Source organism: Corapipo altera, unplaced genomic scaffold, assembly GCF_003945725.1.
Source record: "Corapipo altera isolate COAL_440 unplaced genomic scaffold, ASM394572v1 64, whole genome shotgun sequence".
NCBI lineage: Eukaryota > Metazoa > Chordata > Aves > Passeriformes > Pipridae > Corapipo > Corapipo altera.
The window spans coordinates 6872072-6886893 of NW_020884893.1; the positions used below are offsets into that span (position 1 = coordinate 6872072).

The window sequence follows — 14822 nt, forward strand, 5'->3', positions numbered from 1 at the left end:
CTGACTCAACACTTAATTGCACCAACTCTGGGAAGAACCTAATATTGTGAAGGTCAGTAAAGCCATGACCCCCAGTATTCAAGCCTGATTTTTTTTTCCCTTTAAAATTTAAAAGAAATCCCTTTTATACCTCTTAGGCCTTGAGATTTGTGGGTTTTATTGGATGTCTGGCTGTCACATAAATATATAGCTTTAAAGACAATGAAATGTTCTAGGCAGTAAGAGAGGCTACTTTAAACAAATTGCTTGTGTCATGATTTCATATTCATCCCTCAGAGAAAATGATTAGGTCCTGTGAAGATAAAAGGACAATTGATACATTTGTAGTGTGGAATTAAACACACTAACACTTCCAGGGGGAAAGAAGAAAAATCTCCTTCTTAGAGAAAATAAATTTGAGTGGAAAGTAAAACTAAATTAGTGTGTATATCTATACATACACAAAATTACCAAACTTTTACCTACATAATTTAGTGGAGGTCTTTCAGAACTGCCAGTAGGGCTGATATATCTCTCTGTAGGTCTCTGGTACCCATAGCTGGCCACACTTGCTGCTGTCAGACTCTCCTTATTTCTTACAGCTTTGCTGAATTTTGACCATTTGAGCTGTTTGACGTTTGTCTCGGGCAGAACAGTTTCAAAAAGTTTCAACTGAAAGAGTTCTTTCATCTCATGCAATTAGGGCGAGACTCAAATGCATTTTCTCATTTTGGTACTTGCTTGTTTTCTGTGTTGCAGGCTGTTTTGGAGCCCTTTGAAGTCGATGGAAATGTGTCCATTAACTTCAGTAGAATCTAGTTTGTCCCTAATCGATAGTAATTTGATTAAAATAGCTCTGAATGTTCTGGATCCCTGTGGATGCTGCAGTTGTTCTTTAGGTTGCAATAGCCCCCAGCTCTTCTGTGCACTTTCAGTTGTGTTTGCCAGGATAAGGGAAAGCATAAGGAGACTTGGGAATCTCTTGTTTCTTAGCTTGCCAAGGGCATCTTTTTCTCCTTGCATGCTACCTGAGTGAATGCTTACAGCCTACTATGGCTGCTTTCCCTGGACCAGTGCATCATTCTCTTCTCTCAGCTCCTGTGTCTTTTAAACTCAATATTGAAGTGAAAGAGAGGAAAAACAGTAATGGAGTCTACATTGAAATTGAAGTTCTGACACAGATGCAGAGTCTTGCAAATCAAAGAGAATTGATGAGCCTTGCACTGGCAGGTGCCCCAGCTTAATCACAGTTTAAATAATCCTGAAATTAAGATCAGAGTCCATCACTGAAGTAGCTGCCATGTGTACCCACTGCCAGGTTCTGCCTCCTGTGCTGAGGCAGGGAGTTGGGTGCATGGAAGCACCAACCTGCTGGCACAGAGAGACAGGAGCATCATTCTTCAGTAGGAAGGCACGTCTTGGAGTCCTGGGGGCTCAGGATCAAAGAGGCATGGAGATGACAAGTGTGGCATGTCACAGTGCACCTCCTGCTTTGTGACTCTGGTTGCAGTGGGGCCAACCACACATGCCACCTCTTAATTAGAGGTAAAATGCTGTCCCCCAGTAGTGACCTGGCACCAAAAGGGATGAGCTAAGGGGAGTGTCAACCTCCAAATAAAGAGATGGGCAAGAACACAAATGTCTGGGAACAGGGCCACGGGGGAAATGAATAAGATGCCCTTGCAAAGCAACTCTTTTTTTGTTAGTCTTATTAAAAAAATATATAAAAAGCGAGCTGTAACTAGTATGCTCAATACAGCATTTTAAAAGTTCACATGGTTTTCAAGCATACCCTGCTAAGCACAAACTATGATTCATTTGTAACTCACTAATTAATACTGGCATGGCGTTGTCCCCTGCTGTTGCCCAAGTTCTTGCTTGAGAGAACTTTTTCTTTTTAAAGAAAAAAGAAAATATTTTTTCTTGGAACAGTAAGGTGCCTCTTCAGATGTGAAGTCTGCCAAGATAAAACAGAAATGGGGTGAAATGGGAGGGATTTTCCCTTTGCTTTGCACTGAGTTGCTTTATCATCAGCAGCACAACCGACTCTTTAGTAGGGTGATGACCAGAAATACCATTGCAAGAAATGCTAGCTCTTCTCCCATCCACATCTTTAAGTACTAAAAGCTGGGGAAGAGTAAATCATCATTTAAACTCTGGGTACTGCAGCAGGCGAAATGATTTTTGCCTCTTTTCTCTCTATGAACTAATGGATGTGGAATCTTTCAAAAAGTAAACCAACTCCTCTTAATAAAGCTCTGCATATAGATGTTTGGCAGCTAAGTACTAAATCCATGGAATAGGGGGAAAGTGCAGAAGTAGTGGATTAATATGAAAAGGATCTTTTTTTCCCCTTCAAAGCCTCTTTAAGTGCTGACTGATGGAATAAACCCTGAAAACTTTCTCTGTGCTAATTGTCGTGTTCCTTGGCTTGCATCCCATTTGCTGTCCGTCATCTTCTGCAGTTTAAGAAGTTTCACATAAGAGCTTTCTTCTTGTGTTTACAGGCATGCCATGTAGCGTATTCAAACCCAGGGATAGTTCAGAGGGTCAGGAAATCTTCCTCCTGCTTCTTACTAAAAAAGAGAAAAAAAAGCCCTGAAGATTTAGAGTTTGACGAAACATCATTTCCCCACATACATCCAGCTTCTCAAAGGCACCAGAGCCAACTTTGAGCTTTCCTAGAAATAAACATGAAGCGATATCCCACTCTAATCACCACAGAAATACTGGGTCAGCTTGGCAGCCAGTACAAGTCAGTGTAAAGCAGCTGAACTAAGAGAAGCCATGCTGAAAGCAGCTGTGTGATTTGGGTATGTGGCAGACTGTTTTCTTTTAATTTCCTCTGATTCAAAAAAAAAAAAAAAAAGATACTGTAGAAAATAATAATAATAATCTGTTGTTTTTACTGTCACCTTTTGAGTATGCATAGTATTGGTGGAGGAGGCTGACCTGTAATTCCATCCCAATTAAATGCCAAAAGCCAGCAGTTCACAATTCTTTCGCTGGTGGATTATTTTCAAGCCTCACACTTTCCCACAGGACCCATTCCCTGCGTCATTATCAACTTTTTTAGAATTGAAAGTATTATGAAGGCAATTTCCTGCCACCACTAACTTTCACATCACTTTCTCAGGGCCCTGCAGCCTAAGAACAACCACTACAACTAAATCTATCAGCAACGGAACATCGGATGGAGTGACCTGAATTACCAAAAATCAAAATGCTCAAAAAATGTGCTATAAAAAATGGTTTTCATTTACTCACTGCTGATGGTTTTAAAGGTTGTTGGGGACCACTATGTTTCAGCTCCACTCCTACTGTCAGCAGTCTCCAACGAGGCTTTGGGAAGGCGTGTGTGCTGCATGGGATGGATCTGTAAGACCCAGAGAGCGTATTTCTGACTCACAATTGAACTATAAAATCTGACACGACAGTGAATATAGGGGAGAGAACAAAGAGCACGACAAACAGAGATGTTGTAAGAGCTCAGGTTTCATTTGTGTTTCAAAAAAAGAAACTGGAGCAGGATTTCCCAGCTCTGTTCCTGGAGGGCTGCTCATGGCAGCGAGGAGCAGGCTGGGAACTGCACAGCGAAGCCATCTGCAGTGCAACGCCTTTGCTTTCAGTTGGTGTTATGGAAAAATCTCTTCCAGGGCTCACATAAAAGCTGCAGTGTCCTGTGGCTGGACTATGGGAAGCCAGGACCAGATATTCTGCATATTGATAGTAAGATGTGCAGGAAACCCTAGGAATAATTTGACTTAGGTTTCAGGTGCTTTGGCAGGAGCACACTTGCACTGGGGATCTGGTCCTGATTTGCTAGTGTTGAGTATCTGTAAATGTGTCATTGATGCTGTCAAATGCACAGAGGAAATAGCATTTCTTCCAATCTGTTTTACTTGCTGTAGTAGTGTGTGTATGTTGTAGGTGTGCTTGACTGAGAGTAAAAGTAGCAGAAGTGCAATCTCCAGTTGGTAGGACCCCTCTAAGTGAAGCCCAGTGTGCAGATTTCTGTGTTTCCTACCTGATTTGGCTGTTCCTAGAGACTGCTGCTGGTCCTCACCCTCAGCATTGCCAGGGATATCTCTATTACACAGCTTGGAAAACAAGCAGTGGGTCGGACAGGTTCCCCATGCTCGCAGTCGTTCTCTATTTCGCTCCTCCAGCTGCAACTGATGGACCCAGCGGTGCAGAACAAACATCGCTCCCGTAATTACCTGCTGCCTGTTAGATCCACAGATAATGCACAGCTCAGGGGTTGGGAGGGCTTTGGTGGCAAACCAGAAGTGTGGGTAACAGAGAAACAGGTGTGTGATGTACAGACACGTGCCTTTCCCTCATGGGGGTCACCTCATTGAAAGTATCGATGTGCTTATTGGGCGTCTCTGGTTAAGAGATACAGTTTGTTGTCCCTGCCAGTTGCATTTACAATATTTTGCTAATCTAGACTTTTCGACACCACAAATAGTGTATTTCATCGTGCTGCTTTATTGATTGAAAGAAAGATTCTATTTGACAGCAATTTCAGAAAAGCCTTCAAGTTGTCCAAGATGCAGTAGAATTATTAACTACCCTAAGCTGACATATGGTAATTCAGCATTTAATGTTTGCCCTGATGCTGAGGAGTCATCATACCAAGTTCCCAGCTGATGCCCAGAAGTTTATGAGTACATAAATAATAGCTGAAATAGTCTTCTGGAGCCACGTTTTAGATTTAAACATCCAGCCCTTTATTTGCTGGATTTTGGAGTTAAAACTTCTTTTGGCAGGACGGCGGGGGCTGGATCCCCCCTGCACTACCCACTACAGTTGGAATAAATTAATAGGATTTTGCAGCTTTTTGCAGCTGTATTTGTACAACTTCATCTTGAAATAATTTTAATTTCTGTGCCTAGGCTTATAATTTTTTCAAGCGCGTTACACAGTTGGCTGTACATAATTATGTCTTACAGCCATAAGCACTGACAATCTGCTTACCTAAACTATTCTGCTCTAAACTTGTCATTTCACTGATGGTGAAGGAATTGCATGTAATTCACCAGATCAGAAATTAAATTATCAATTAATAATGCTGAAAAAAAAACTAAAGAATTTTAATATATCTATCAGAGTATCTGCAATTAAAAAGGCAGTTGAGAATTAGCATCCCAGACCAGACTGGACCCCACCACCCTTGTTAGGAGGATGATGCAAATGGAGTTATTGGTTTTGGGAGGGTGGGAAGCTTGTGTTTGGGACCCTTGAGGACTGTTACTGGCTTTGGAGGGTTAAATCCAAAAACAGAATGTGCCATGAATGGAATTGAAATATGAGGAGGCTTTATAACATCTCAGAAATTATTGCTTTTTTTCCTTTTTTTTTAAATCTATGGCACCATGTCCTCAAGCTGGCCTGTCTGCCTCTTGCATTAAAAGTGTGTGCATGGGAAGTGCATCAATAAGTCATATGAATAAGTCTAACATGAATTCAAGTCAAAGCAAGCAGGGGTCTTAGATCAAACCCACACAGAAACAGAGTCAACAAAAAAGTTGCCAGAAATTCAGCCCTGTGAATTCATTCCAAAGGAGCAGAGTTCAGCCAGGTTTGAAATTTCCATGCAGGCAATCTCCTCTCCCTAATGCACAAGGCACTAGGACCAAAGTCATGTCACACTTGCTTTGTTGAGTGGGCAATAAATCACAGAATCATAGACTGTCTCAAGTTGGAAGGGACCCTTACAGGTCATTGAGTCTAGACCGGCACTGATGCCCATTGGCATTGCTCCTTTAGTGCATAAAAAGAACTTCATTTCCTGCCTCCTCATGTTGGTGTTTCCCTTTACTGACCACTGAAATAACTTCTCTATACACTGTGCTGTGTAATCTACCCTACAGAGCAAACAAAAGGGTTTGCTTTTCCTATAATTAAACTTTTTAGAGAGATTTCAAGAGCTGCAGAGCTTTAAAGGCTGCTCTGCAAGCGTCCCAAAGTAGTGTCTCAAACATGAGCCTCAGCAGATTTTGTCCTCCAAAATAGACACACTGGAGGGTTTTGTTGTTTCCTATTGTTAGCTATTTGCAGACAGGTCCAAAAGCTTTATTTTATGCTGAGACCAGCATTCACAATCATGTCACAGCATCACTTGTCCATGATCAGTAATATCTGTAGGCATCATGCCATTGTGAGTTCAGTGTGTGTCTGTATATGACTGGAAAAGCCAGAGCTCACTACAAAAGCAAAGGTCATACTAAGACCAATTATACCCCTTGATTCTGTGTAAAACTCCCTTAGTGAGGACACCAGTGTGTTTGTTCTCCACTGAATGCTTGTTCTCTGTGTCTGAGCTCACTGTCCTGTGGGGGGACTGCTACTTGTGTTAAGTTGTTGTGTGTCATTGTAAGAAGATCATTCTTCACTTGTTCTTCTGCTCTGCAGCTAAATTTTTAAGTGCCACAGGCCGGAATTTTAGCTGAAATGAATTAGCATGCCTCTGTTTGAAGCCAGTGAGTCTGCAGTGATTTATACCAGCTGAGGGCTTTGATTATTAGTTACAGTGGTCAGGTTACTCCTGTGTAGGTCAATAGTTGCTACCCTTGTTTATCTTCTTCACTGGGCATTCAGGTTTCCTGTTCAGTTCTACCCAGAAAGGTGCTGGATTCTCTTTTCCAGACTGGTTTTGTGGCAGATATGATGTAATGACACAAGGCTTCAGGACAGATACACTTCAAAAAGAAATGAGGATAAATTCCCACTGCCCTGATTTATTTTTCTTGGCTTTGCCTTAGTTTAGGTGTAGCCATTGCAGACAGCTGTGGGGTCAGCTGCAGGAAGGTGCTGCAGGATGGTACCCTGGGCAAAGAAACAGTGTGTGTAACCCTTCATAAATAGATTATGAAGGATGATGTTCTCTTGCCTGTCACAACTCCTCTGGCACAGGAATAAGAGCAGTGTGTTTTGAACTCTCAGAGGTATTTCCTTTCACCTTTTGTCGTGGAGCATCCTCTACAGCAGAGGAGGGCTTGTGTGTCTGGTTCAAATCCCAGTCAGTCGGTATCAGCCACTTGCATCTTGCACAGTATGAACAAACCTCAGTTCTTCAGGGCCAAAATTCACCTGATAGCAGCACATCAGCTCCACTGGGATGCCTTCAGTCACTGCAGTGAAGAATCTGCTCTCTTGTAAGAGAGATAAGGGAAAGAGTAGTAAAAATGAGTTTTGTTGCTTCTGCTATCAATGTTCTGGCAGTGATAAGGCATTGGTCACGTGGAGGTGTTCTGCTGATCCACTGTAATCTTCTCTTCCCATCAGAGACACTTTCCTCCCTGTCTCTCACCTTGCTACAGTCTGAAGCCTTTCCACAGTGGAGTTCTTAAAAACTGAACTGGCTGCAAAAGGCCCAAAGAAAGGCACATATTGCTTTAGAAATTGCTGTATCAATTACCATTAGTTGTGGAAGATCCATTAGCATTGGCCTATTCTGATACAGACACATTGCCTTCTTGACCTTCATAATAACGAATAATGAAAATTACTTAATTATTTAATCATGAAGACCATGCAACAGATTGCAATTTACTGTGTTTTTACTGGTAAAGAGAGACCTGACAGGTCTGCCATCATCTGAGCTGCTGGCAGTCCCAAGTCACCACTCAGAAACTTTGGCCCAGCTACCATTACATAGAGAGCAGACTGGCCCCATGAGCCTTGCAGACCTCAGTCTTGTTGTGTCAGGAAAACTCATGCTAAAACATAAATTCTTTGCTGTTTCAGCAGGTAGGAAAGCAAAGTTAAGCTGCAGCAGATCCCTTGGCCTGAATGTGCTGCTGCACACCAGGTGTTCTGTGCTTGTAGTGTCTCACCTGATCATGTACAAAATTCGGTTTCCTAGGCAAAGGGATTATTATTTTGCTTTTATCTGAGCAGAATAATGGTAGTTTTGAATTAGACTGTGAGTGTGACGAGTTCAATTTCATCCTGTGCTTATATGTGGGGTCACACAGTTACTGGCCAGAGTCACAGGCAGAAATTCTCCTCTCCCACTGCATTACCAGCTCCTTATTGAGCTTGATTTATGTGCTGTTCTCCATCTGCTCAGTGTTACATTTTCTTCCAGGTAGAGGAGAAAAATCCTGGTAAACAATTAAAAAAAACTTGGAAGGGAGAGAAGGAGTGAAAACTATCAAAGCTACCAATGGGCATAGGGAAGGCTCTGGAGGAGGGTGTCCATGTGGGTGTAAATTGGCCTGAAGGGAGCAGCAGGGTTGGAGAGGGACCCTTGGACAGAGGGAGCCACATGGAAACCAGAGGACCTGTGAAATTCTGGAAGCTGTCAGCTGCTGAACATTTGGGGAAGCACCTTAACAAAGCACTCGCAGTGTCTGTGCAGAGGAAGCAAATCCTCCTGGTAAGCAGCAGACGAGCTGAATGGGAACGGGCTCCTCTGGAGGTGGTAGAGTGCAAGCCAGGAGAGGTTCTTCTCTTTTGGGTTCAAACATCTTATAGTTTTGTTTCTTTCTCCAGCACAGGCTGCATCATCAGTTACATCAATAACATAAATGACAGCTTTAATCCTTCTAGCATGCTGCTTGTAATCTCTTTTGTCATCAAAATAAATATGTTATAAATCAGTTTGCACAGATTTCAACTGGAGAAGAGAAAGATTTAACCTGACACAGGAGATATCCAGCCATTGGGACAAAGGGAGTGTTTTATAGTTTGGCTTTGGATTTGTATTTTAAAGAAGAGGAAGAAACTTAAGCTCTTGGACAGTAGCAATGATAGTGGTGAAATGCTGTTAGTAACTGCAGGAAGAAAGGTGTTAATCACGGTCCATCTCAATCATGTGAAAATTGGGTATCTGGTTTAAGTGTAGTCCTTGGTTCTCTCTCTACAATATGTGGAAAGAGAAAACCACTTCTTCCATGAAATTTGATGTATACTTAAGCCTCTAAGACAGGAGGATAGATTTCACTCTGGAAAGGCTTGCTTCTCTTCTGTTTATCTGAGACCAGATACAAAGATTTTAGAAAAATCTTCTGTGAGATGAAACGAGTCCCAGTTGAGGGAAAAAAGAAATCCACAAGTACAAATGTGCAATTCCATCCCTTCTTTCTTTGCCTGTAGAGATCTTTCCCAATTAACCTTGTTTGCAAACACCACTGCCATGGGAAACTCAGCTCAGTTGATAATCATTTTGTCCAGTGGGGGATGAAGACTTGCAGGGCAGGCTGCTGTTAAACCCAGTGTTGGAGTTGGTGGAATTGCTGGTTTTATTCAAACATGACAGCCTTGCCATGTCCAAACATCCTCTTTGCAAGGCACAGAAGACACTTTTTTCTCCAAAGACAAAGGAAATGTTTTAGAGGATCTTCTGGATTTTTTGGGTTTTGGGGTTTTTTTATTTCTTTCTGGGACATAGCTGGGGATCATTGGCAAGTGTGATAAAAGGAGACAGAAGTTAATAAATGTCACCTTCACCTGGCTGGGTCTCCAAATCTGTATTAATTTTTCTCTGTCTGCTTGACTTCTGCATCTTTTTATTGAAACCATATGTGATTCTTTCAGCAACACTTAGTAATTTGTTTGGAAATACAGGGCTAGAGATGTGTCTCTTTACTGGCTTCTAAAACAACTGTGAAATAAGAGTTAAGAACTTTTATACAAATGAGTCCTAAACATATTGCAAATTCAGTTAAAAATAAATAAGTCCTTAGCAAAGATTTCAATAAGCAGTAAGAGTAGCTGAATTAAAATATTTCCACTAAAATTAATGAGCCAATCCTGGAATGCTTAGACTGACTCTTAAGTGTGCTCTTTTAAAGGCTTTGAATATGTTTGCCTGTCTGAATTTCTATGGAGCATTTTGAATGCATGACAGATTATAGTCTTCAATTATTTTAATTTGGTTTTCTTAATGGGCAAAATAGCTAAGAGCTTAATAATAAAAGACACTGCTTATCATTTACATTATTTTATATGTTCATTAATAATTATAATGGGCTTTATAAAACAAAAAAATCAAGTCTAAGTATCCCCAGGTCATGTTAGAGCAAATGTTGCATAGTATTCTGTGGGAGATTTGGGAAACTAAGTGTTTTTTGAAGGGCATTCTTGACTCCATATGTTATAGAACAAGATGAAGAACTTAAAAGGAAATTTATTTTCTAGTTTGCTCTGTGGAAGGAAAATGTAGCAGAGAATAAATTTCCTGCTTTGCTTTCTCCAGATACATTTCCAAACACTCATATATTACCGTTGCATGGTGATGGGCAGAACCCAGATCATGAAATTCTCTAAGTATAGCTTTTAGGTACAGGAACACTGCTGTTACAGTCACCTCTTCTGTAGGCTCAGTTGTCCTTGTTTGTTCAGCTTTTCCTTACACACCCCATTTCCTAGGCCTCCAGGCATTTCCTTTACTGATATCTAAACAGTCTCCATCGGGACACTTCTTTTTCTGGCAATGTCATGCTCCATTTATGATCTCACTGGTGCCCTCCAATCTGCTGACCACACAGCTCTCCATATCTGTATCACCCCTACTCCTGGCATGGGAGCATTACAGGGATCTGTGGTGACTTCTGTCATCTGCCAAGGTGAGAGAGGGAGGGTTGTGAATTCAAACCCCCTCGGCAAGAAAGGGAAGTGCTGAGAGCACTAGGACATGGATCGACAGGAGAAAAAGAGCAACAAAATCTGGTACCTGAAATTCTGTTCACCAGTGAAACTTATGGGAATGGTTTAGCTGCCCAGTAAATCCTAATGGACATGCACAAACCCTAAGATGTCATCTGTAAAAGCAGGATGCAGTCCTGTGCCACAAGCACAGGCTGCTTTTCTATCTAAATGCGACATTGCTGCAGAGGAAAAAGCCAACTCAGAAGGGCTTAGCCCTGTATTATCTCAGGAGTTGCAATGTTCATTTTCACACATTTTAGTTATTATATCAGAACACACAGTAGAAAATGCCCATCTGTGAAATCACACCATTTCTCCTGTTTCTGGGAATAGTCTGTAGAAACAAGGGCTGAGTCAGACTCTTGGCGTTCTGGTTCTGAGTTGCAAACATTGACAGCAGCCCCTGTGCTCTGTTTTGGATGATGCATCATTGCTTTGAGCTCCAACCACTCACTGTTGGGCTGCAAGGCCACCCTGTCCTTGCTGGCCACAGCCAAGCAGAGGGCTGGCAACACCAGTGCAGTGCCTGGCTCTGCTGCATGTTCCCTATGGGACTTTGGTGGCTGATCCCACATTTCCCAGATGGTCCATTTGTATCTGTCAGAGTAGGTGAGGTTTCCTGCATGGAAAACGCCACCTGTGTCCATGAGGTAGGGTAGGAACAAGGGATTGCATCTTCCAACATAAATTGCCTTTTGATCTGGGACATTTTCCCTCACCAGTGTAACAATCCACTCCAAGCTCCATCCCGGAGGGGTTTTTCAGAGCATAAAAGCTGCTTTACAAGCAAATTCCCCTTATGACAGTCATCAGCCATCATCATTCATCCTGCTCACATCATCATATGCAGAGTTGTCTCATGCCTGGCAGTGGAGAAGCTCAAAGCTCCAAGGGTTCTCCGAGTAAAAAATGTATAAATGCAGCTAAGGAAAACCATCCTTCTGCCATCTGTTCTGTAACCCAGAGCCCTGCATACCTCTTGACTGCTTTATAAAAGGAGAGATAAATGAAAGGAAAATTCTTGTGTGTGTTCTCCAGTCAGAAGATTATCATATGGATCTCTTCTCGCTTCCCAGGCATAAATGAGGGAAAAAGTAACTCCCTTCTGAACCAGTAAATTCCCCCAATCAGTAATTTTTTTCTCCTGATCTAGTGAGCTCTTTGGGAATAGAGGAGGTTTTATTCTTATTATTATTATTATTATGGTAAACTGCTCCAGGAATGGTTTCAACAAAAGAAGTAAACCTTACATTGTGTTCAGATAATGTTCTTAACTTCTCAACAAGATTTACTAAATTGCACCCTGGGAATTAGGCAAATGAAACCTTTGGTCAAACTGTTAAAGGATTACTGAAAAATCTTTTTTTATTTTAAATCTCATTAAGAGTGCTAAAATTATATGTTCCAGTATAAAAAGCATGTGTGTGATAAATATCTCCCTGGTAGTAATATGTACTATGCTTCATTGTGAATGGTCTTTGCAACTTTTTGTGACAAGTGCTACTTCTTACATGATTTTTTTCTGCACACTTCGCACCCTTGTATTCTTACTGAAAATGGATTTAAGTACAGGTAACAGTCAGACCATTGTGTTATGATCACAATTAACAGCAAATAATGAGTCACTGCTGAATATTTGCAGCATATTTCCCCCTATCTTTGTTTTGCTCAATGCAGTATAATTAGCTCATGGATTTCTCTCAGTATAATTGGTAAGTTGTGTGGGTCTTATGATATATTCCATCTCCTGTATCTGCAATGATTTACATACAGACAGCTTAGACCCTATTAATGCTAATAAAAGTGCTGCAAGGACATCCTATAGCGTACACTTTATTAAACTATACATAGCTTTCTTCGAGAGCTTCTGTTTATCTGCATTTCCTGAAAATAAAATATAGTGCCTTTAGCACTGAATATTTAAATCCAGGCTCCTTTCCCCTGCTTCTGTCTCTCTCTATGCATTTCTAATGCTTCTATCACAATGGGATCTGAGTACTATATGCAACAGGAAATAGAGCAGAAAAATGTCCATGAAGAACTAACAGACTCTCCTCTTCTGAGATTCAGGTTAAAACTGCTTCCATTTTGGTTCTCTGGAGACACTGATTAGCTCTTTGGTACTTGTGCTGAAGTACAGCCATAGTTGAGCCAGGCTGGGGATGGGGAGACCCTCTCAGTTTCCATGTTCCAGTGAGCAAAAAGGCAGGAAAAGTTGAGATACCTTGGTTGGTTTGTTGTAGGTTTTTTCCAGCTTTGTTTAGGAAAAATTTACGTTTTGGATTCTTTGGAGCTGTGCAGACAGACACTGATGAAGACACACAACTCTGTGTCCCACATTACCCTTTTTAATGTCTAAGGTGGGAACTCCACTCTGGCTCAAAACTGGGGGTCCAGCAGTGTCTTCCTAGATTATTGCTTAATATAAGCTACAGATGTGGACATAGTGGGTTGGATCTTGAACTCCCTGACTTGAGCTGTGCATTTGCACAGACATTGAAACCGGTTTGATTTCCAACCCTTTCCTCTGGCAGGGTGAGGGCTGATCTTCTGAAAATGGGGGCTGTGGTCTTCAGTTATTGAGCTGGGGTGTCGGCTTTCATCATTAAAACCACAGTTGTACAAGCAAACCTTGATTTCAATATACCTTTCTTCACCCACAGATTTGCTAATGGAAATTGGATTCGTGCCTGTCTGCCTGGGTCTCTGTTGCAAATACCCACTAGGCCCACAAAAAACCATGTAACATCGTGAGGGCACTTTCAGTGTTCCCAGTCCCTTTTTTAAGTGACTATACCAGTGTAAGTCCGATCAGTTTTCCTCAATTCTAATAGTGTAACAAGCAGTGAATCCTTCAGAGAAAAGACAGATGAAACTGTCTCTATTCCCTGACCTTCAGCTCCAGCGGCGCAGGTGCCGCGCGGATCAATCCCGGCAGTGTCTTGTAATAAGTGACATGATTAGCTGTTAACGGGAACGGACGGTTTGGTGGAGGCAGTACAAAGAAAACAGTGTATAAACTTGATGATGATCTGGACAAAGGTATCAAAGGAGAGTCTCGGAGCCAGGGATCTGATACTGCTCTGCACCGACGCGTTCAGCACCTCATCGGCCTCCTGCCTCAGGAGAGGAAGGAATATCAATAGGTCACATATGGGGGGAGTGCAGAGCAGCCCACAGCCCCTTCTCAATCCCTTTGCCTGACAAGCAAAGCCTCCTCTTCCCTTGGGAAAGGACCCTTGCTCCCCAAACTGGGACTGTTTGGGGGACGCAGGGTCTCCTGCACCCACTGAGCACACTCCAAGCGTGCAGCTGCCATAGCAGAGGTGATAACATGCACTCAGCTACTAGGGTTCTATTATCTTCCCACTACTTTGTTGTATTCATAGACCTGTTAGGGAAAAAATTATGCACATGGCTTTTGCAGTGCCAAGACAGTTTGTGATGGTGCGGGGGGTGGTAATTTATTTGTACCTTGCACTTTCTTTCGGGAATAGTCATGCTGTTGCAAGAACTTCTTTCAGCATTTGATCAGAAAATTAAATTTGTGTTTTAAAGAGATAGTCAGGGTTGCTAGGACAACATATTAACCTCCCTTCTTTTTTAACTTGGCTCTGTATCCAAGGTTCATGTAACTCGTTGTGCTGTACTTGGTTTGCAGTGTTATTTGCGAGGTATGGGAGGGAAGGGCTTTCAGAAACAACGTCCAAAACATCATTCTCCTCAGCAAATAATCACATGAAATGGTAATATCCCACTGGGGATTCTCAACCTGGCCTTGTCAAGCTAGCAGAATTGGACAAAGAGGGAGCAAACAGCCCTGTTCTTCAAATTTCATGGGAGTATTTGTGTGCACAGTCACAGGGACTGAGAATACGATGTGGGAACTTGCAGACAGCATTTTCAGAAGTGATTAATGGCTGGGAGACTTTGGGTATGGCTGAAAAAATTGGACACTTTAAGGAAACTGTGGTTTCAGTAATATGTAAACAGTGGGGTTTATGCATTTTGGGTGAGTCAAAAATTCACAATTTCAATGATTTCTAGAGAGAATAATCATGAATAAAAGAGGAGTAAAGTAACTGAAACTATGTGGAATACAACTTTCATGGCTTCTCTCCAAACCTTTGGCGTTCAGCTCCCTTGTCAGAATTGACAGTGGTGTTACATCTGTGCAACTTTCA

General features: G+C 41.9%; 1 protein-coding gene across 1 annotated transcript in view; it reads left to right on the forward strand.

The window, feature by feature from the left end:
* The window catches only part of CDH4 (cadherin 4), a 426465-nt gene that overhangs the window by 314006 nt on the left and 97637 nt on the right, over window positions 1-14822 (forward strand). The gene's annotated exons all lie outside the window — the stretch shown is intronic.